The sequence below is a fragment of the Charadrius vociferus genome, unplaced genomic scaffold, assembly GCF_000708025.1.
Source record: "Charadrius vociferus isolate BGI_N301 unplaced genomic scaffold, ASM70802v2 scaffold72, whole genome shotgun sequence".
Taxonomy (NCBI): domain Eukaryota; kingdom Metazoa; phylum Chordata; class Aves; order Charadriiformes; family Charadriidae; genus Charadrius; species Charadrius vociferus.
The window spans coordinates 7225049-7250556 of NW_009647830.1; positions in this window are offsets into that span (position 1 = coordinate 7225049).

The window sequence follows — 25508 nt, forward strand, 5'->3', positions numbered from 1 at the left end:
TTATACAAATAAATGTACTGACATCAAAAATTAGGATGTTTGAATTTATAGTTCAGGTCAATTCATTAGTTTGTTGGTATTAAAATAAATAGCGTTGCAATTAGCAAAGTACCAGGCAACTCACTTGAAGAAAGGGATCCTGTTCAGACACTATCATCTGCCTTAGAGCCGCTTAAAGGAATGCCTCTTTACAAAAACACGTCTATGTGTAAAGTTTCACTTCTTAACTCTCCTGCTTCCACCCAAATAATACTTATATAGTTATTTATTCCTGTGAAGGAAAGTAAAAACTGCTAGAAATTAAAAGAAAAAACAAAACAGTCCTCTACTCTCATCAAATCAGTCATGTCCTCTGTATTCTCTTTCAAACCATAATCACCTGTAATCAGTTCACGGGAGAGAGAAAATCCATTGCAAGATGATGGAACAAATCCTATTTGAACCAAAAAATAATATTAGAAGTCTCCTTGTTTTAGAGTGGTTGCAAATTTAATCCAAAGGATGTTGCTATATGCACAAGCATGTATGCTATATAAGACCTTCCAAGACACAAACAAGAAGTAGCTACATTATGGAGGAGACAAGGTGATAATTCGATATATAAATTCAGCATAATTCCTCCAAAAAACAATAGGAATTATTTTATTTAATACCAGATGTTTCCTCTGATCAAGATTTTATGCAGGTAAAATTCCCCAGAATAATAATCTGACTGTTAAGAAATATTATATTGTAGTTATTTTAAGAGAGTAAGTGTTATTGTTACAGAGATGAACAGTTTGAGATGAAGAAAATGGTAACAACGACTGAAAAAAAATGGTAATTCCAAAATCAGTGAGCCAGAAGATGCCAAAAATATCACGGCTAGGAGTTAGGGGATATAAATTATGCAAATAGAGAGCATTCACAAGAATTAATTTTTGGCAGGAAATAACCGGATAAATAATTATTTCCTTTCTAGGAATGGAAGGGAGGAAGATAACTCTTGAGGCTTTATGAGATAATGGAGGGATATCAGTCACGCAACAGTGATGTTATCAGGAGCAGAAATAGAAGGGAGAGAACTCCACTGAACTCCCAGGTTCTCTTCTTTTCCTCTGTTAGGATCAGCACAGCAAAGGCACTGTTTAGACACATTAGCTTGACTGCAACATTAACACTTGGTGTGGAGGTAGCACTGAAGCTGTAGCCTTGCAATATAAAAGCCAGTGATTGAGGTCTGGGTTTCAGACACAGTGTAAGTACAGTCTGAGAACTCATTTGAAAGCTAATTTGACAGAGTCACCACAAAAGTGATGGCACAAATAGTAATCAATGTCACAATAAGGGCAACCACATTTTCTTGGATGTCTAAATCCACTCAATACTGTGACTAAAATTTTCTCCTTCGCTTTCAATAAACCTCCAATTACCTGCAATCCTATCTCAAACTTGCATATTACTTCATTCACCTAGCTACTATAATAAGTAGGGTCTGCTGCCCTCGTAACTGGAGATCAAAACAACCGGCAAATCAACTCACAATCATGGTTCAGTGTGTAGTGATCCCAATGAAATATTGATTTTTGAAGCACAAGCAATTTCTGGTCTGCAACTGTCTGACAAGAAGTACTCCATAAGAAAGTTGGAACTGAGCTTTCCAAATGATTTTATGAAGCACCTACCCTTTTTTTTTCTGCCTCACATGCTTTTGCTGATATGGATTTCTGACTCGGAATGTTGTATATCCACACATGGAAATAGATGTCAAGTGAAATAAGAGTTTAAAAAAAAAATAAGTTAACCTTTTATCCCATCTATGTAAAGCAGTCAAATTCGGTCTACTTTCATATGTATTAACCCTAATTCTGGTTTTGTAATTGAAAATACAATCTGAACATCTCATCTTTTGTAGAAGATGGAAGGAACACAATGTAAGAGACCCTTATACTTGTGTTACTGATCAGTTACACTGCAGACATCCATAATGCACTAATTTCACTGAAATCCCTCACTGGTGATGTCAAGACCGCATGTGCCAGTCATTAGAACAGATGAAAGTTTTAAATTTAAATACTTTAATGGTTGGCCATTGAGTTAGGCTGTGATGAAAAGATAGAACATAACAGTGTCTTAAAGAATGATATAACACAAGTGTAACTTAACACATGTGCTGTTACATACATCTTTCCTCTAATGAAGACGCACCACTGTAGAACTGACTCTACGCTCAGCCTCTCAGCAGTGCCTCAGCATTTATTTCTGGTTATCGAGGCTTCCACTGCAATAAGGGACTCTTGTCCCTGAAAGAGATGGAGGTAAGATTGTTGATTTAAGTAGGGAGCTAGACGTAAATTCATGTCACCAAAGCTGCCTAAACATATAATAAAGCTAACTGATTGCCATCACTCTCCAAAGGAAATCACCTCAGTATGTCCACAGAAGTAAGGGGAGGAGGAGAGGAGAGGACAGGCTTCTTGTCAACTGGATAGAAGACTATAAATACTAAAGTCAACATTCAGATGTCAGCAACTGTCATCTAGATTAAATTCTTAGGGCATACCAATATTGTGATTTAAACCTTTAAATAAGGGCTTTTCTTTACAGAAGTAAAAATAAAAGTGTATTAGAAACTGACGTTCGTTCAAGTTCCATCTCCAGTAATCTCCACTTTGTAAAAATTTCTCCTTCAGTAGGATTTTGAAAAGTGTAAGTCAGCACAAATTATGTCCTAATACTTGTAAAACTTGTAAAGGTTGAAATTGTACCAACAAAAAAAAAAAAATAAAAAAAAATTGAACTCATTAGAAGTTATGAGCCTAATTTCGTTAGGCTTCTTTTTTAAAGTATCCAAATTTTTATCAAAGACAAAACTCTTCTCTGAGAGGAATTAAATTTACATATTATGAAAATTAACAGAATGTAAAATTAAAAGTAATTTTATCAACAACAAGATATGACCCTGAAAGTTGAAACAAGCTTTTTCAAAAATGAAGAACACTAAGGATCAAGCGAGACAGGTAATTCTGCTTCATGCAGAATTTCAAAATAGAAAAATTGTTTTCATTCTGAATTGGAGCAAAGATAATAATTTTTCATTCTCCTTGAAAAAAACATCTAAACAGAAAGTAATTTGAGAACAAAACCTTTGTACTTTCTTTCAAAATATTAGCAAGCAAATATAAAATTAATGTAGCCAGCTGACTGCCAAGGATTCATATTCCTCTTGTCCACCAGCCCTTTCTAACTCTAGGCTACCAGTTTAGCAGTTAGAAATCAGCATGTTTTTTCCTTATTAAATGCATGTTTAAATTCCTAAAAATTAACGAGCAGCAAAAAACTCCCTATATCATCAATGATACTATTCAAATTCTTGGGAGGAAATGGCACTTTTCAGGATATACCCTTATGTCACTAGCTATTGGATAATTGACTGGAAATGTCTATGTGTCTTTCTAGTGATTAGGATGTATTAAAAGGAACTTTGATAATAACTGGAAAGATTGAATTTGAGAACAGTTTTATTAAAAACGAGACATGGAAGAAACTGATTAGACCAGCTATCCCATAGTCCAGCCAAAAACAGGCTGTTCTTTATGGTATTTGATCAGATTTTCTTTAAAGAAACGAATATATTTTAAAAGGTTCGTTTTTTCAGCTAAAGATGGCAGCAAAGAGTGACATGTAATCCCATTAGAATGCTGACCTGAGCTGTTAATAGAGTATTTTAATGATTTATTTACACAAATTAAACATACAAACCAAATTTCCCTCCCTCCATTTGATTAAAGAACATCATATTGTGGCATAATCAGAATAGTTCCAAAGGTTTCCAATCTACTTTATTTAACGACTAACAGTGTTAATATAATGGCTAACGATTACGGATTGCTATTAAATAATGTGTCTGCTTGCTGCATGAAATGGCAATTGGGACATTGCCCTGTCATTACAATTCAACATGTTAGTGTGTAAATTAAGATTCACAAATGACACAACTGAAAGAAATGGGGTCAAGACATGTAGCTAAATCATTAAGCTACCTTTGGAAATATTTTAAATCATTTGTATTGATTAATTGGCCAGACCTTAGGTGGGGTAAATCAAAATAATGTTAATGACTGCAGTACAGCAATGCCTTCTAATAGACAGAAAGAGGAACTTCTAATGGAAATGTCATGAAGTTTTCTCCCATCCCCCAAGGTAGGTCCTCAACTGCAGTATTTCATCCAGTTTTGGACAGTGAGCTTTAAGATATTACATGCCAAAACGCGTCTGAGGGGGAAAAAAAAAAACACAACACCACAAAGCAACAATAAAAAAGACCCACTACAATAAAAAAGAAAAAATATTGTCCTCACGAGATAATTGAAAGGAAATATTTATCCTAAAGAAGAGAGGTTCACAGTTAAACAAATATGGCTTCAAAGACCATATCAGTAATGTTCTCTGTGTTTGTCATCTATGGAAAGAAACAATAGGCTTCATTGCATCAAAAAAGATTGAATATTTTAAAAGGTTTCCTAAAAGTAAGAAAAGTAAAGCATGAGAATAGTTGGCTCAGTGACTCTAAAGTATATGTCACCAAGGGTTTTAAAAAGGGATTAGGTAAATATGCACTAGAAATTATATAAACATAAGGAATACTGTGTTGTATCAAAAGAGTGGGTGAAATGACCTTGCAGTGATCCTTCTAAGATTTTTCCATCTCTCTACTATTACTGTTCTTATTTAGCCATTTATTCTTAAATACAAGTTTGTTTGATTGAACTGGAAGGATTTTTTTTTTTTTCCCTGATTCATACACATAAGTACAGACAGCAAATTTTGAGACAAGTTTTTATGTGCTCTGGCCTTTGTAAACTATAAAGAAGAAATGCATAGGAAGGGCAAAACATAAATAAACCATATCTCAGAAGAAGCCACACAAATAAATCTTGGAGGAAATATTCTAAGGGGAACAACAGTAAGCATCATGAACCTGAAAAGACCATCCCTTGCCGTGTTACTTCATTTTTAGATGTTGAGTTTGTTGTGACCTTGAATGCCTCTTGGTCCTGTTACTGGGCACCACTGAAGACAGCCTGGCTCCATCTTCTTTGCACCCACCCTTCAGGTATTTCTATACGCTGATAAAATCCCCCCCTGAACTGGGCTAAAAAGTTCCAGCTCTCTCAGTCTTTTCTCATAGAAGAGATGTTTCAGTCCCTTAATCATCTTTGTGCCCCTTCACTGGACTCTCTAGTATGTCTATCTCTCTTGTACTAGTGAGCCCAGAACTGGATACAGTACTCCTGGTGTGGTCTGACCAGCAGGTTCAGACCTGCTGGCAATACTTTGCCTAATGCAGCCCAGGATACCACTAGCCTTCTTTGACACAAGGGCATATTGTTGGCTCATGTTCATCTTGGTGTCCACCAAAATCCCCACGTCCTTTATTGCAAAGCTACTTTCCAGCCAGTTGGCCCCCAGCATATATTGGTGCATGAGGTTGTTCCTCCCCAGGTGCAGGACTTTGTACTTCCCCTTACTGAACTTCACGGGGTTCCTGTCAGCCTTTTAAGGTCCCTCTTGATGGCAGCACAACCCTCTGACATACCAGCCACTCCTCCTAGTTCTGTGTAATCACCAAACTTGCTGAGGATATACTCTGTCCCATCATCTAGATCATTAATGAAGGCATTGAACAAGACTGGACCCTGTATTGACCCCTGGGTTACCTAGCTAGGTACTAGGTACCTTGTGTCACCAATCACCACACTCTAGGCCCAGCCATTCAGACAATTTTCAATCCACCTCACTGTCTGTACATCCAGCCCATGCATGAACAGATTGTCTGTGAGGAATTTATGGGAGACAGTGTTACCGAAGTCTGGGTAGACAATATCCACTGCTTTCCCTTCATCTACTAGGCCAGCCATTTGTTAGTATTTACAATAGTTTGCATTGGGTATAGTTTGCTGTTCTACTGAGTCAGAGGAAACTCCTAAAGTTGCGACCACTCTTCATGGACTGAATATAGTCCTCATCTTCTAAAACCTCCAAAGTACATTCGCTCTTTCCTACACATCCTAATTTGGATTTGTGCATGAAGGGAATAATCTGTACTGCATTTAGTGGAGAAATGGCAACCACATCCAAGAAGCATTAAAAGCTGTTAGCTACTATGAGATACATCTCATGCTTTTGCAACAGAGCTCTATGGTCTTGTTTCCATTCCTTGTGGCTTCACATACCTTACAATACTGGCTGATCTTTGGCTGACCTACAGCTACCATACTGTGTCACTGACACCGCTGAATCAAATGATATTTGATCTACTGATCAAATGCATCTGGCATGTGGGGTCACAGAGCAGAGCCAGAGGCTACAGTATGGTAGTACAGCTGCGGGCTGTGTAACCTGCTGGGGTCCACTGCAAGGTGCACTTCCTACCCCTGACTGCCACTGCCACCCAGCCCTGGCACACAGCTGGCTGGGCTGTCTTCCCAATGCTTTTGCAGACTTTGACTAAATGAAGTTCCTTAAGAAAGAGTACCACTGAGAAGGCAGATCTTCCAAGGGTGAACATTAATCAGAAATAATGGGCTCATGGTTCCATGAATATTGATATTCTTATTTGTAATGTGGTAATACCTAGGAGCTTCCCAGTCATCAACTAGAACTCTACCATGCAGTAAATGATAGTCTTATTCTGTGGGAGGAAAAAGTGAAAAGCAAAAAGGGAATAGAGAAAGGCTAATAAAATAGAAAGTAGAAAATAGAAAACAGAAAATAGAAAACAAAACAGAAAACAGAAAACAAAACAAAATAGAAAATGAAAATGAAAGGAGAGGGAAATGGAAAAAAGGGAAATGGGAAAAGGGAAGAGGAAGAGGGAGAGGGAGAGGGAGAGGAAGAGAAAAAGAAAAAGAAAAAGAAAAAGAAAAAGAAAAAGAAAAAGAAAAAGAAAAAGAAAAAGAAAAAGAAAAAGAAAAAGAAAAAGAAAAAGAAAAAGAAAAAGAAAAAGAACTAAGGGCAGGTTTCATTTAAAATTATAAACTCCAGATCAAACAATGTATTTTTTCTTAAAGGAAAAAATGTTCTGATGTAACACAAAGGCAAACACTTTCTGAATTCTCCTCTCCACTATGTCTTTGTGATAGCTGCCTTCACCCTAGCACCAAAAGGCAAATCTCCATCTCAGTAACAGTTACGGACTGTAGAGCAGAGAATTAATTCTGGTTTAGTAAGTACCAAACTGGCATTCAGCTTTTGTAAATTGAGGTCTTTATGTTACATGCAAGAAGAAAAGACATTCACTACAGAAAATAATGCTTGGAGAAGACAATTATTACTACAAGAATAAGAGATACCGTTTTACCTGTGGTTGTAGTACTGAGAGGGTAAAGAGCTGGTTAGAAATCGTTACATCAACATCAAGAAGGCAAATCTGGATTTATTTCTTTGACTCCTTTGCTGCAGCTGCTGTAATCTATTACTTGATTAATACAACACACAGAAGATTGTATCACTGAAATTTCAGATTGCATCAAGGAAAACAATAATCAGCAGACTGAGATTTTCTTTCTCCCTGGATTAAGAAAAGTAGTTTCAAAACAAATATTTCTGTTGATGTTCATATTTCCATCACTTAATTAAGTTCTCTGTTGGCCAGAAAGGACATCACACTCAGAGTTACGAAAAATGAGTTTTTTAAAAAAGATCAAGTTTCATCCATTAACATTAATCTGTAAGCATTGGAATTTAGTCTGAATCTTTCACAAACCAGATTATACCATCTCTTCCTTTCAGGTATTTTGTCACTGTCTCCAGTGCTCTGTAGTCAGAAAACAGATACTGGATTAGATGAGCCCAGGATCTAATCCAGCATAGCACTTCATAAATATTTAGGTTACAGACATTTTTCCTTAAACAGATGTAAACAAAGTATCCATTAGGAAAGCCTACTATTTTCTCCTGTCCCATCCCAGACATTTGAAAGCTCATTTGCAGCAGGAGACTGGAAGGACTGGGAACATATTTAGCAGTACATTGAAAGTTGCACAACGAGTCAGAGACAACAGTAAACTGAAATCAAAGCCAAAGTAGTGATATTATTTCCTTCACAAATGACTGATTTATAAGAAAGTAGTTCATTGTTATAGCACACAAGATTTCCCTTCCTTTTTTTAAACTTGCAGCTGTTTTGCCCAAACTGTGTTTTTGTGGGACAAAGTTTACTCTAATTTCCCTTAGCTACAGGGCAGGTTTCTTTAAAATACAATTCTACCTTGAAAGTGAGGATTTAATTTTATGTTCATTATGCCTCAGTGATTCCAATATTAAAACTGTTAGCAATGAATATGAAAAAAAATAACTGCCAGCCACACAAACTCAACCTAATAGCCAACCTGCCTCCTTCCTTTAATAGAGTAATAAAGATTCTGCAGACCAAATTATACCTTAATTACAAATGTGTAGCTTCATTGTCTTCTGATTATGTTTTCAATGACACCTGTGGCACCCTATTGCCATCAATGTTTTTATATATTTGTAATCTTAGGTAACTAACTGGAATCTGCTTAATCTTGCCCTAGCTGGTGCTCTAGAAGAGACTGCATTATGTTCCCCTTTTTTAATATTTCCCCAAAGTTAATGTAGAGGAAAATAAGGTTAGAAATTCTACTCTTTTTTGCGAATATACCTAGTAGATAATACCCTCTTAAGAAGCATATATCTGTTTGGTCCGAAGAACAATAGAAGTCTCATACTTAATGCCGGTATACCCGGAAAGTCAGTGGACTTATATCTACATTACTCAGAAAAACCTGCTGCAGACATCCAGAATAGAATTCAGATAATAAGGTACATTCACATGAAGGAGGAGCAGCTTCATGCACAAGAAAGACTTGACTATCAATGCACTGTAGTTATACAGTCGAAGTATTACACATAAGCTAGTAAACTGTCTTTCAGCAAGGCTTTTAGCCTATGATCTTGCTTCCCAATTTCTGCTACTTCTGTTCTAGAGAGGAAGCTATTAGAAAACCATGAGCCAAATGGTGGATTTTAAAAGAAATTTTGGTGTGTAAAGATGAAGACAGGTGTCTAATAAGAGCTTTCTTAGTGTTTTAGTTCCAAACTTCCATTGGAAACAATTGCTAGGATTAAGCTTTTAAATATTTTTTCATTGTTTGGAACTAAATTTAGTTCCACATTGTTTCCATTGGAAACAATTACTAGGATTAAGCTTTTAAATATTTTTTCAGAACGCGTTTGTTCTAAAATTGTCTTTGATCACTTTTGATCTGCAGTGTATATACCTTATTCATTCTTGAATAAGATATTACTGACAATCTAATTTTAATAAAATATAATCTATGGAAAAGTCAAGCGTGCCTGAGGGAAGCGTTAGTTTTAAATTCCTTGGAAGACGAAACACCTTTGGAGTCCATAACTGGAATGTTTAAGTGCCATAGGGATGAAAACACCTTTCCCAGAATGGTGCTAGAGGGCTGTCTTAAGGGAGGTAGTTGTGCACATAAACTGTTCAACGTAACTGCAACTTTGCATTTAGTTGGATAAAATAGTTTAGCTGAATTAGTGCACCAATATCTTCGTATGTTTTTCCCACACGTGCCGTTGCTGCTGTACATACATTTCTATCTGTTAAATCCAAAACCTAAATGCACTATCTTTTAAATAAATCCATATCAGGTGGATTTGTAATGTAATTTGGAATACTCCAAAAGTAACAAAATAATGATTGAACTGTAAGAGGGCATAAATTTAGTATTCTAGACAATAACATTTATTATCTTACTTGAACGTTTTCATGCAGAAGAAACCTCTGTTTTTTTCAGATCAGCAATCTAAAATGTCATGCTATAGTCCTATCAGCATGAATGAATTGAGTTATAAATATTGCAGTTCTTTAAAAAGAGTTGCTATATAAAACGCAATAAAATTAGAGGATAAACATCATTTATTTTGAAAACTACTGTTTCAAATAGCATATATTCTTTACTGTTGCTGATCAACATTTCTCATTAAAAACTTTTCTTTTTAACAAAACAGTGGAAACATTTTTTGGGGATGGCATTTTTTAAGTTTATACTTTTTTTTTTTCCTTCTGAAACAGGAAAGTTGAAATTTTCAACGGACAAGGAACATTTGTTTATTTAGGTACTATTAGTGATGGTATCTGTTCCAGTATTGTTGAATGTGTGGAACTAGAATAAGATAAACTCCAAATATACTCATAATATAGATCACCAAATTTTCCTCCAATACTAAGACATCTTCCGCTACTTAGAAGGAGGAGAATGAGCAGATTGAATTAATTGGAAAATCCTTATAGGTATCCTGAAGAGCTAAGAAAAGTTATAACCTGAAAACTACATTAATGCAAGAAAAAATTTAGTGCAAATATGGGTTTTTATTAGTATAGAAAAAACATGTATGTGTCTGTATTGATTTAAGGATAATCAGTTTCAAATTAGGGTCTAAAATGTTTCATATAGATAAGCGATAGTGTAAAGCATGTGGAAAATAAATTAAGTTTTACAAAACTAGTCTGGGGATTGCACAGAAAACCTTCAATAACATCTATAATATTAAGTTGAAGTTCACAGTCTTAAGCAATCAAATCTGTTCTTCGGATTTCTTTTGAATGGCTTCTTTATCATCATGTGTCATTCTGTCTGCCAGCTACTCCAACAAAACTGCTAGGTTTCTGCTTCAGTAGGTCTTGAACTCATCACTTTAAATATCCTATCTGCTCCAAAGCCCTCTGAAAGTCTAATTTTCTATCCCTGAATTTGTTTTGCCTCATGCCATAAAATCATAGATACCTCATATAATGAAGCCTGAAGTCTAGCTGAGGGCAGCTATAAATGTAATGCAGTATAATCAGAATGAAGAAACTTCGTTTAGAAAACCACTTTATTAAGCTTAATTTACACAAACAAAACAAATACAAATCACGAAGAGATTCACATACACGTCAGGATGAGAATCTCAGGAAGAGATTCACATCTTACCCCTCTAACAGATGAATTGTTGCATTCATACAACCTCAGCTGTATTGGAACTCTGTATTGGAACTGGCTCTGGTCTGAGCATCCAGTCCATAATTCACTTTCAAATAGCCTATGCCACACAAAATATTGAAAACAAAAAAGCTGGTGGAAAGGGAGGAATTTATGTTAATGAGACATTTGCAAAAGTTTTAACTTGTATAAATGTTGTCTTACTATATTTAAACCAGTATATCTACTCTTCACTTATATCACCATTTGCTAGCTTAAAATGGTTGGTTGTCCTGTTCACCTACATTACCATTATAGATAAACGACTGTCATAGTCTTGTTGCTGTGCACTAACTGTGAATGAAAGTAACTTGATATGCAGAATACTCATTGAATTTGATTAAAATAACCAGAATTTCAAATTAATGCAGAAGGGTAAAATCAGATACAGGTATAAATTTTCTGTCTCTTAAGTCTATTATACGGTGTTTCACTTGCTGCTATTAAACTTTTTGTCAGTAAAAATTAAGTATTACATCCTAACAATTTCCTAGCTTAATCTCTAAAAGAAAATTATTTAGGTGATCTTATCCTGAATAAATTATTAAGAAAAAAAGAAAAGCTGAGACTGGAAAAGTAATAGCGGACTTAGTACTTAACTCATGTATTTTAGAAGATTTTACCTAAACTTTATTAAAATAGAGTCCCAAAATATAAGACGTCATCACAAGAAACAAAAATGCTATTTGAAGATACATGAAGAAATTCATTCTCTCTCTCTCTCCCCCCTTGCCCCCCGCCTGTCCTCAGTAAGAATTACAAGGTGTTAAAATGTTACATGTCTTGAAAAAAAAAAAGTTCACAAAACCATCTGCAGCTTCTGAGTAGAAAGGGTAACTCAATTAACTTGCTGCAGTACTTGAAACTCAGAATAAATCAGTGATTCTCAACATTATACAGATAAGATAGCAGCAGGAAGTTGTGAGGTAAAGTAAGTACTCAAAAACAAAAAAAAATCCAACACAACAAACTTAGATAGAGATTTTTATATGAAAAACAGGAAGAAGTACCTTTGAAAAGGACTGTAGGAGTCTCATATATATAACAGAAGACAACAAATGAAAAAAGGCAACCATCCCAATCCCTGAGAAAGACAGTCTTGGAATTTTATTCATTGATCCCTGAGAAAGATAAGAAAGACAGTCTTGGAATTTTATTCATGGATTTCTGGAGTGTTACCAAATGTGGTGCAGTCAGTTGGATACCTCTACAGCTGCAAAGAGGTGTTCAAAAGCAAATTCACTGTCATATATCACTACCATATGTTTTAAATTCAAATGAGCTCAATATTTAAGCTCTCTCTCACATGTTTGGACATGATATACAGTGAATAAATAGCCAGTGATCAATTGAGAAAATAAGTTTCTCCAAGCTGTTAAATGAAAGAATAAAAGTCTATTTACACTTGTATATTCCAGCTTCATTGTCTGATTGCTGTTGTTCTATCCATTCATAAAATATTCTAACTGTCTATCACCCTCTTCATGCTTCTAATAAAAGAAAATAAACCACCAGGAATCATTGCAAACTACTAATTTATGTTTTTCAGTGTATCTTTTCCTAGATGCTGTAAAAAGTGGCTTCACTGTAAAGTTTTGAAATTGCTTTTGAGTCATTCAATATGGTCCCCATTAGAAATGTTACACTTCCAGAGGAAACCAAAGGAAACATTTCTTCCTGACCCTAATTATTGAACAAGTTGTGTTCTGAAACTTGATTGATAGCCCTTAAAATTTTATCCTAGAAGGACTAGGAGAATGCTTTTCTCATTTATGTGATGTTGGAATATGCTTTTTAAATTTACAAAGCTGTACACCTAATTCCTATGTTGCATTAATGAGCTCCACACAGTAATTCCTTGTGTAAAGGTTTGCTTTATTCTACATTTTAGAATTATCTATTTTAACACGGAAAACCCTTTTAGTTTTTTATCATGGATGGAAGTAAGTAGGTGCAATTGACTGACATTTCTCTGTTATTTTTCATTACTTTGTATATCACCCCAAAGTGGTTTATATATGAAATACTAAGGCAATATACCTACAGTTCTTAAATCTCAGAACTGAATTCGAAGGAAGTCTGAATGAATACTCAGAAGTGTGTAGTCAGTCTTGATCTCCTCCTTTGAAATCAATGAGGTTTTTGCTATTGATCCCTTGGGAGCACACGGAGCATTATTAAAATCCAAAGAGCATAATTGTCCAACGGCACTGCAAGTCACAGATGAACACTGACATAAGGTCCTCTACCATGGGATATCTGACATAAATAAAAGTGTTTCATTTGTGGGTTAATTTATAGATTCTTTGTATAAATTTGTTATTATTACTTCTCTGTTATGAAGAAATCACTGCTTAATTAAAAGTAAATCATTTCGGAAAAAAATTTCTGACTTTTTCCTATCATGCATTTGCAAGAGAAATCAACATGTTCAGATCAGCACACACACATACTGCAGTCTTTTTTTTTTTGTCACTTTGCTGAGGAGCACAATAGCTATATTGTGTCCCCTGGTTCACCTGCTGCTGTTCACCAAAACAATAATGAGAAATCTTTTGTCTTCTTTTATGTCCTACCTGCAGAGGGCCAAGTCCTGCTGCTGTAGTGATGGCCACAGACCCAGCTGCAGGAATAAGCAAAAGGTATTTGACTCAGGCTAAGTACCATGCAGGCTGTGGCAGCAATGCGAAAAATTCTTATATTGCCTTACAAACTGAATAAACAGCATCTAAAAATGAGTGGCTAGTTGGCTAGTTCAATTTCCCTGCCTTTCAGTCTCTGGAAACTCTAATTGGATTGCCATTACTCTTTCTACATGGAATTGATGCTAATGTTAATCTAGCCTACCACTCAGTGCTAGACTCAGACAACCGGACCATAATATGGTTAATTATCAGAGTAGTGTCTTTTCAGCAGCTGTTATTTAGGATTTTCCTGTAAAGTTAATTAGCTACTGTTTGAAAGAGGCTCAAATTTCATAGCAGAAAGTATTATAGATATACATATTGCATATAGAAACTGGTATGTATGTAAAAATAATGTTTACAGATAAGTTTCCCTGACTGCTGTTGACACCACTTTTTAAAAGAGCTTTTGCTTGTTTACATGTTTAAAACTACTCCAGATATGAATCATTCAGGATGAAGTGCTTTCTGGTGCACAATGTTTCTTAAAAAGTTTAACAAATCCATGCTGCAGAGCAAAAGCATGGATTCAAATTTCAGCAAGTGTATCAAAACAAGTCAAGGGATATCCCTTTGCCATTACCACTTGGTAATCCATTCACTGCAGCCTGGATGAGGTACCAAGTTACGGTCCTCTGACAAAGTGTAGTTGTCACATTCTCCATGCCATATACATCTACTTCAGCATTTTGACTCAATGCAGTAATGTGGTTATGAGGCAAATCATCCACTCTTACTATAGGTTGCTCAAATTTACAGAGCAGTTTAGTACTTATGAGCTGGATTCCTACCGGGGAAAAATCAATCAGAAGCTCCGATACGGATGCATGTCCATTGTGTTTAAACCTCTGATGAGTACATAAGGGTCCAGGCCAAAAACTGGTTCTTTGAACAACTGCAAACAGCACACGTAGAGCCCTTCAGTGGGTGGAGATATTCCATTCGAGACCAAACCTTATCTTGGCCTACACTGGTTATCTCAGCGTAAGGTCTGTCTGCTGCTTGCATGAAATGTTCCTCCCACACCAAATTAGTTCCTAATGGTATATCTATGTGCATAGATACAACCATAAAATATCCTAGACTTTAGGAAATAAGTTCTCAAAACTTCTGGCATCTGTCTCTCCTTTATGTCTCTTCCTCTCATGAGTTTTCTGGTTCATCTTATTTATAACTTACCTGTAGGTGGAATAAAGTACTCAGAATGTCAAAATATTTATCTTAGTTTGCTTGATTAGTGATTTAAATTTCTCTACTCAAAATTTTGTTTACTTCAGGTTACTTTTTCTTAAAACGCATTTTAATAATTTCCATACATATTATTGGTTTGGAGGATGAGTGATAAGCTTGCGAAGTTACCAAAAAATCAAACCAGTAAAGAACAAAAATGTTTGAGTAGAAATAGATGAAAAACTTAATTTTGATTTTTTTTTTAAAGAAAAAAAGACACAATGATAAAATCAATCTAAATATGGTCTCCCTTAGTAACCCTCAAGTGACCGTACTAAATGAACTCCCTGAGAGTTAAATAATATTTATGACTCACTACATTGTCCATTGATCAGAAGTCCTTGAGGAAGCTTGTTTTTTAGACATACTACTTCCGAAGTAATTATTTCAGGCATAATCAGAAAATATTGCAAACAGAGTTTTGGGGAGTTTAAGCAGGAAAAAAAAAAAAAAAGGTTTCGAGGAACAATAAAGAGTTTTAACAGAAGTACAAGAGGAAACAGAAAAAAAAAAAACTGTTACTCAATTTTTTAGATAAATCAAGGCAACGCAAACTGAGGGATTGGCTATACGAAACAAATCATAGTAATAAAATATCGCAAATCATATTCAGTATGTGTGAGCCCTCTTAGTAAGCTGCTGTACAGCTGCTACTTAGATTCTATCTCTAATTTGCAATGATTATTTGGACTGGCAAGTATCTGCTGTATAATTGTCAGATCTTTAAAAGCATTAGTAGATAAGAGCTACCACAGTTTCTTACAGATATGTATTCCAGCACTAACTTGTAAGAAACTTTTGGCACGGAGCTGCATTATTTTACTACACTGGTATACATTTCTTAGTAACCTGCGTTCATTAGTTTGATAAACTTAGCAAGAGGTGTCAGATGACATGTTTCCTGACAGTCTATTTCTTTGGCTTTGCTAAAAGTCAAGCCTGGTACCATTAACCTAGAATGAATATTTGTAGTACACTTATTAAATTTCCTGGTAATTCATGTTTTTCCTTAACCGTTAAATTTGAGCCCTCCAGATAGGTATGGAATCCTTGACAATTATTATGTAGGACGCATGTTTTCCAACTATGTTTTTGCACTGCTTATATAAAAATGGGTTTTGAGTTGAACGGTAAATTAGATTTTCAGAAAGAGACTCTTTCAATCACATCAGCATACGTAGATTATTTAACACTTTAGGCAGAACTTTTTATGCAAATTTCTATGGAATAAAATTATTTTCAGTAACAAAAAAAAATTATTAATTAAACTGTTCTACCATTATCAATTGCATTTTGGTTTACTGATATATGCAGCTGAACTATTTAGGGATGTCTGTTGCATTAGATTCGCATGAAACTCTGAAGATCACTGAATGTTATTGAGTGACGTGGCATATTTTGCCAGAGTACGTATTCCTTTTCATACACACTTAGTTGTTCAAGCTGTAATGATGAGTGGAAGTGATAACTCTAGGTATTCATGTCAGGTTATTTTTGAGTATTCCAAACATTCGTGCAAACCAATCAGCCTGACAACCATCTGAATAGCATGGACCCTCTAAAGCCAGTCCTGGCACAAGCAGGTGAGTGGGACGTGTGTTGCTCTCCAGGTTGGCCAAGTGCAGCCTGCCTCAGAGCACCAGCCGGCTTTGAGGGACCTTTGCCAGCAACACCTCCCTGTGCTCCAGGCTTGGAGAAAGAGAACCAGGTGCTGTAAATATAGTTTCCCCAAACAAGTAATTTCTAGCGGTGATAATTTAATATGCCCTTACGCTAAAGTTTGGGGTTTAAGACCAGCCTTAGCTGCATGTCATATTTGCATATCTGCTATTTCACTTAAGTCTGAGGCTGTTTTTCTGTTTCCTATCATGTTACTATTCTATACTTATTCATATTGCAACACTGTCTGCCTTAATATTTTCCCCTGATGTTAAACTATTGTTTCATTTGCTGGCTGTTGTGGATGTCTTGTTCTCTCTTCTCAGCCAGTGGGCTTGTGAGCCAAATTCAGAAGGTGCTGTAAGATAGATCACATAATATTCACTTGAATTCCCTCAGTATTTCATACTCCGCTCTTTGTAAGGTGAAAGGCAATGTAACACAATATAACTCTCGTACAAAGTAGTTGAAAGGAGCTGGGTAAGCTAAAGCATCTCCTTCCATAAATTCTGCTTTCCCCCAGCTGTTTAGTATGTGAGTTAACTTTGATTTAAGGACAGGAGGTCTGAGGGAGAGAGAGAGTAAGGTAGTAGACACAAGTCTAAGGTAATTCTCTGTTAGTTGTAGGTAATTCTCTGTTGCAGGTGCACTGGCAAGTTCATAGAAAAACCATGCAAAAGTATAGTCTCTGTGTGGGTTAGTTCAGCTCAAAGGCAGTTTAGCTATGTTAATTACAGTTCTGCCTTGCTCCATGTTTTTATGAAGAGGTTATGCTCCTAAATCAGCAGAATCAAGCCATCTAAGAACCATTTTTTGTGGGAAACACAAATGAGACACCCTGCTGCCTCATGCTGACTCAAAGAAGGGAGATTATATTGAAAAACTATTGAACTGTCTGGATTGTTTCCATTATTTTCAGTATCTCGCCTTCTGAGTAAAGATAACAAGAGTTGGCTATAAAATATGTGCTGTCTGCGTTAATCCTCATTTTTACCTTGTGTATCACTTCTGAATTCAACTCTACTCTTTCAGTTGAATGACATACAAGTTTCAGAAACAAAAGTATTTTGATGGCAGTTTTACCGACTAGGTAAAATAAAACGTCCTCTGAGTATCTGCTAATTTTGCTCAAAAAAAGAGAAGTTGTTTGTTTGGTTTTTTTTCAGAAAGAGAAGAAGGGATTTATTTTCTGCAGTGGTCTAAGTGAACCAGTCCAAATTCTCAAGACATAGAAGAGACTCTCATACACAGCAGCTGGTGATGGAGGGAGTGAGAACAAAACATTAATCAGGGTGTCAGGAAGCTCTGGATAAAATTTAGACCTAAATAAAAGCAAGTATATGGAGGAGGGGCAGTGGAAACAAATTGTAAGCATGATGAAGGCTGAAGAAAAAAAATGAGGCAGGTAGTTCCTCTGAAATATATTGTTATTGCCTCTGCTGAGAAAAAAAGTTAAAGCTCAGAGAAAGCTTCTAGGTACCTTCTGCTTTAAAAGTTATTGGAGAGACTGGCAGGAGAAAGAAATCTAATTTTTAAAACAAGGGTGAGTTTCTGCAAGCTCTTACTGCTCTAGTGGCTCAGTCCTATCTGCCTGTTTCCCCCAGGTATTCGTTGCCTTTCATGATGCTTCAATTTGACAACTCACTTTACCCTGTAGAGCAACTTATGGGAACTGTCGTCTACATTAATAGGCTTTCCATATTCATTTTTCACTGAAGGTGGATGTGTTTGCGAAAGATTGTTTTCACTCAATCCTCTTTGTCACAAGAAGAATGCAAATCATGTTTTTATAAATTCTAACCCTGCTGTGGAATTTTTAACAATAAAAATTTCAGTGTTGCTGATATGACCGTATTATTAAGGAATGCATATCAAAGAAAGGAATGACACCCTAGATCCCACACAGACTCTCTATATCTGAGGTCTTTGTACCATATATATATAGTAAACAATTAGTAAGTAACAACAATGACTTGGGTTTTGTATTGAATATAAAGATATTTGAATGTAAACATTACTTTGTGTCTAAATTAATCTCCATCTTCTTTGCTAGTCAATTTTCAGTCGAGCAATGTCCGAAAGCCAGTCCATGATACAGAGAGCTCCCGTGATACCTGCCTTGTGCAAGCGTCCTGTAGACATTGCCAAACTTGGAAATATTGCTGGAGGAGTACTGGTATATGAATTTAACATGCAGTCTCACTGTTAGGAAACACAATTTTTTTCACATTTTACACTTGGATCAAATATTAAAAGGATGAATATTTGCATCCAGCTCAACTTCAATGCAAGCATCAACATTAAGAGTAGTTTTTGTGAAGCTTCAGTTTTGTCTACATTATAGAAAAATGGTATATAGAAGTAATTCTTTTTTACTGTTTTTAAGGGGGAAAAGTGGTTGTCCAGGTATTTTGGGTTGTGGTTCTTTAATAAAAGGCTACACTATTTGCTACCTTTAGCAATTCCCAAACAGCCTTTTGTTTGATAATAGAGACACACAAAGTACTGATCTGGAAACAACAGCAGACTGATGAGAACTGACATTTTGTGTACACAGCAGATCTAGAATTTCGTAGTCAGGATGATGAGAAATTCAATCTCCTTCACTGAATTGATCATGTTGATGTGAAAAGCCTACTGTCCACATAAATACATGCTTGGTATCACTTTTTCCTTGAATGTATATAATCCTTATAGCTATTCCATAACAAAAAAAAATAAAGCCATCTAATAATTTATGAGTTATCATAAATTATCATACATATTTGGGCTTTTTAGTTCTAAAGGTCCCCTTTCTCCTATGTGGCATTCTCTTAGCGTACCTCAGAGTGGAAAAGCCCCATTATATGGTCCAATTCCTATTCACTCAATTAGTATACACTCAAGAGTTATTCTTCTGTGGCAGACCTACCCATAATTGAATTTATGTCAGATAAGATGTTTTACTTACATATCCACTGGGAGCAGAAATGAAGACATCGGCCATAAGGCACACAAAGATTTCTCTTCCCTACAATCTCAGTGAAACAGCTGCTATTTGTTTTTAGAGTATTGTGCAGATGCTTAAACAACCCAGGGACTGATTTACCTGACTCTTCTAAGAATACTCAGTCATCACTTCAGCTGAAAATATATGAGGTCAGGCTATCCCACTGCATGAAGATGGTAGCTGAGAATGTTTTGCCAACCTAAATCATTATAATTGATGTAAGAACCACCTATGTACTGTTTCAGCAACTACAAATGTCGGGGCAATTCACAATGGCTTTGGGGCATTGTTAATGAACTTAAACACTTTCCAACTTGAAACCTTAATTGGTATATCCCTACCAGTTTTTCCTCTCAGGAGAACTGATTTGTTTGCAAAATTACAAGTCATTTTCCAATTGTAAACTGAGGAATACACAGCAGGAAAACAACTTTTTTAATGGTATTGTGTCATTTTTCTTTCTGGATGTAAATTTCATTCTGAATACATTCAAATGGAAAAAATATTATGAATAAATTATATGAGGTCAAGACATCATCTAATCACAACATATTCCATTCACAGTCCCTCCATCTCTAGCCCGTGCAGACAATGAAGTTAACTGGAAAAGTTGACACTGATTCATCCACATGGACTTGGAGCAACCTAAGATTTCTTTGTGTAAAGAGAATCACTATTTGCTTCTTTATTTGTTTCTTTGCAGCCTCTTCATACAGCTCTTGCAGCGCAAAAGGGCAATGAACAAGGTCAGAAGCTGGTCCTTGGTCACAAGGTGATGTACAAGCAAAACTGAAAAAAAATCTAAAATACAATCAACTCAGCTAAACTAAATTAAATAGCAAGAGAGCTTCCATATCATTACAACAGGGTGTTTAGCTACTACCCAAAGAGGTAAGTGATTAACAGATCCATGTACTGGGTCAATTTTCTTGCATAAAAAACAAAACAATGGAAAATGACAATGTGTCTTTAATAGTTACCATATTGAAAAGTTAGAAACTTTCATATTCTGAAGGATTTATTCAATTACAAGAAAAGACTCCTTAAAATAAATAGAACATTTCAGTTCACCCTGTGAGAAACTCCTATTAAGGACAAATGTTTGAGTCAGAAAAATTTTTAAGCTTCAAAAATAAACCGTATGGCTAAAGGACATTCTTCAAAATGCACACTGAAAGTGTTTGATTCCTCTTATGTTTTTACAGATGTAAATCGCATTTCATTTAAACCAGTAAAAGAAAGTGGAGAATTTGGGCCACATTGTCTAACCACACAGTACTCCAGTTTGAAATTTATAATCCTTTCTTTTTATTTTTTTTTTTACTCAACAGAGGTAGCATTTACAATAAGGCACGGCAGTTAGAATCATAACGAAATACCCTATAGTCAGTGACTGATTGTCCTTTGATTAGATTCTGCTCCAGGCTGCATTTGTTCACATCACTTTTTTTCTTTCTATTTTCAGGATCCACAATTACAATCAAATCTCAGACACAAACAAATAATCACAGTCTACTTTAGCTGAAAAGAAATTTCTCTTTACACAGAGGGGAGTCCTACTGTCTTTTTCAAAGCACAGGGAAGGGTTTTCTGCCACACACATAAAGAAAAGAACCTGAACCCTTCATTTTTCTTTTTAACTGAGTGCCACAAAGTCTGTAGGAGGATGTTAGATCAAGTGCAGAGTGTAATCCCCTGCATTTTCAACTCCTGTTATAGCCCTGTAGATTTTACTTCGTGCTTGTTCCTAAGGAAACAATCCCAGGCTCAGGTGTCACTTGCCTTTAACATTACTCGAGGGTGGTCTCTTGGTATTTGGCTTATCTGAGCCTGATCTTAGAAAGTATAAGCTGCCTTGCATTATCTAATATTGCTACCCAAACTAACCATTCTATATGCTATCATGCAAATCATCTTAAAGGAATTGCCTTTCAATTTTTAGGACACTTCAAATTGCTCTAGACTAATACTAGTCCAAAATGAAAATAAAGGTGCTGACTGATTGTAAATGCTTCAAATCCTCTTTCTGTGGCTATACTGCAATTTTAATGCCTTTGCTTATGGGGAGAATAAAGTGTGTTTTAGGATGTGAGCATTTTACTTAATTGACACATTTTATTTTCCACATGTTCTGCAATAACCATCAAAAGCTGAGACTACTCTTTGCTATGGAATTAAACATCATTAAACACTAAACCATAAGAACATAAAGTAACTTGTCAAACATTAACAAGCTCTATAGATTTAGCAGGCATTACCACAGAATCAGTGTGTAGGTCATCTTTAATGGCCACATGTCATTATGAATGTATTCAAATTTCTATGCCCAATCTATGATTGATTCATTTTTCAAATGTATTAAATCCACCCAAGTAGCTTGCTCAGGAGATTGCCAGAAATTAGATAGCTGACAAACGAGTTAAGAATTAACTAGTTCGTTGAATGCGCTCAAATAAATATGAAGTTCTCATGCTCATAAAATCCATTAACTTTAGTACATAGCACAGCTAATCATGGAGCACTTCCAGGATTGCTCATTGTGTGGGCCCTGTCCACAGAAAGAAAGAAGACAGAACATCTCTTTTTTCATCTGTGGGTTTTCAGACTTTGCTCACACTCTGAGGGTGATCAGATATTTCAGTAGCATGTATAACATAGTCTACCAGAAAACATGCTAAAAATGAGCTTTAAGGAAATTGTGTTACTTACCTACAGAATACTGCTACATTTCCCAGGCTGCCAGTCATACTTGCTTGGTCAAACACACACTACAAGTCAGATTTTTAGCTGAGCTTAAAGCTCCATTGACAGCAGGTGCTGAAATAAAATATGTCATATACTTTCCAGGCCAAGAAAAAGGTATGTCATAGCAACTTATTTGATGAAAATACTATGGGCAATGATTCCGTTAAAGAATAGGGAGTATGTGGGGGGAAATACAGAATTGTAAATACAGAACAAAATATTTGTAACTTCGACAAATAAATTAATCAGAGGAAGAGTCCTAGAGCCATAGAGGCAGACCACAAACAGCTTGCTCCCAGAGGGAGCAGGGGCGGCCAAGAAAATTAGCCCCTGTGTAAGGGTGAATGCTGACAGCAAACATGGAAAGAGGGTGTCACAGTATGCAGAAGCAAGATACGAACTGAAAGACTCTGGAGATTCAAATGGCATGGATCAAACTGCAATATAGTGAGAAAAATAAAAGTGCATTTTGCCTGGACCAGTTTGTCTCTGGATCTGATTATCTGTGTATAATACTAATAAAAAGTAACTGGAATGACCAGCACATGGTTTCTGTTCAGTGTTTAACATTTTCCTCTGAAAAGTTAACCCATACAAGCCAAAATTTAGAGTGAAGGGGTTCGTAAACTCCAGGGGTACTGACAGTCCCAGGTGCCAGTAGCTGGGTCATGGGTTGTCAGCCCTCGGGCAAGTTGCCTCCAAGGATGTGCCTTCTGTCCCTGACGAAGGGCTGTAGATGCAGGGAAACTTGGTTTGAGCGCAATCACAACAACCTCAGAAGCGTCCAGCCAGGGAGGACTTGGCTATGGTTCTCACAGGGTCCTGATATCCCCAGATGCCTTGACACATTGCACTCAGGGAAGAAAACAAAAGACAAAGGCTTCGCCTTACTTGACAGTAAGAACACAGGATAGCCACAGAGTTTAATACAGTGAGTGCCCTTTTAAAGTCATTAAATCAATTCCCCACAAATCAATTCTTATTGAAATTACATTCAGCTAGCCTTCTGTTCGTCCTGCTCCTGTTTGCTGCTATTCTCAGTGACCCCTGGGATAATAACACTTCCTTTGCTTGCTCCGCACATCTCTTGATAGTAATGAGTCTCCTTGCGCGTGTGCACTTTTAAACTCAGGGTTAATAAGGCAATTGCTTGTTTATTAAAGACAATCACCTTTGGTCCTCTCATTTGTTGTTGTACTGTTGCATATTTCAAGAGATAAAATTTATTTTCTGGGAGTAGGTGGAATTTCAGTATATTCAAAAGTTCTGAATCACGTATATCACTCATATTTCCCAGTTTTGGTTCAAGACCGCAAGGAGAGGGCCAAGTGGTATTTATTTTGTTTCCCCAGATCCAGTATACTATCTGGTGAAGACTGCAATTTTGGCAAACAGAAAACTGCATTGAGAGAGAGAGAGAGACAACACAGGTCAATATATTATTAGACATAATGGACAAAATCTGTGTACTGCTGGTTTATGGACGTGAGACATAAACATTTACACAATAGGTCATAGGCTTGTTGAAGACAACAACACATAAACATTTAATATCAACATTTTTTTATGTTAAAACAGGTCTCCTGCCCTATGAACCTTAAAACTGAAGGAATTTCTGTGTTGGTTTATAATTATGTCAATTGATTTTAAACATACCTTTTTTTTTTTTTTTAAGTCTGAGTTCCCTTTAATAATGATAGTTCTTTCGCAGTCTCCTAGCTTAAGCTTAAGCTGTCAACCTTATAGATAAGCCTCAGAAAACAAGTGACCATTAATGCGAACAGCTCTTTTCCTCAGAGGAACCTGAGAGATCAGAAAAGAGAATCAACCACTTTCATTCTATGAGAATTGTTCCCTCTCCATGTAAGCTAGTTTCCAGTAAAGCATACAACACACAGTAATAATACTTACCTTCAGTAAATGACTTTTGCTGATGCCCTCATGCAGTTCAACTGGACACGGAATCGGCTATACAGAAACGGTTCCCACAGTCCCTAATCTTTGCTCTGAAAGGCAGAAAAACATGCAAAGTGTTCCTTATCCCATTTACCTGGATCACATATCAGGGCATTCCTTGCTCAGAAGAGGTTTTCTTTCTCTTTATTGTCTTTTGTGGAACACTCCAGATATTAGTTCTTATTCATAACTATAAGGCACTATATGCGTACTTATAAATAATGAAATATTATTCATATCTTTACTGATTTAAGCCGTTTACATAATAGTGAGCGTATTTCTAACAGAGTAAAAATGCTATCCTGTTTAAAATGTATCTTTATATTTAAATATATATAGGAAAATGCTTAAAGTCCCTAGCCTTGCATTTTGCAAGTCTGCTTAGTACTTTAATGGAAACATTAAAAAATGAGCCAGAGAAAATAAAATATTTGTCCTAAAAAACATCGTGTTCTCTGATTCATTTAAAGAGCAAAATTAAATCTTTTTTAAAAAAAAAAAAAAAAATTACAGGAACATGCTCCCACACATCTATAAAGTATGTAGTAAAATATAGTATTTTCCTATATTTCAGTGATTAAAGGTGATTTTGTTATAAAACTAATGATTTTATCATTAGTAAATACCTGACTACCACTTCCTCCTACTTTTCCTCTGAAAGACACCATAGAAAAATTAACGTGGTCTGTCTGCAATGGGAATGTTGAAGCTATTACTCAAGCAAAATTCCATCTGAGATCATTTGGAGCTGTCCCTAAAATAAAAACTTAAAAAATCATCTTAGTTGAAAATCCTGAGAAGAAAATGAACAGATACTTCAGAGGTTTTGGCATGTGCATTATATTTGTTCATACAATAGAAAACACCATGGAAATTTAAGTCCAAATCTAAGTCCAAATCTACAAAATAGCCACATTAGTTTTGTCCTTGCATAATTTCTCTTTTTTACTCTCTTTTGTAAGGGGGATAGTTAGGTTTAAAGGTCCCTCTTTAAGGTTGTACTTTTGTAAACTGGCTTGCAGTATCAGGGCTGACTTTCTGATTAAAGGTTTTTACTAGTGTGTAGCGAATGGCACTTGTATTGTATTTCATTGCCAATCAAAATAGCCATCAGTGACAAAATAAGAGATTATTACTGTGCAGAACGGAGGAGGCATATTTCTTTACACTGAATTTTTAGGTGCTTAGCAATTT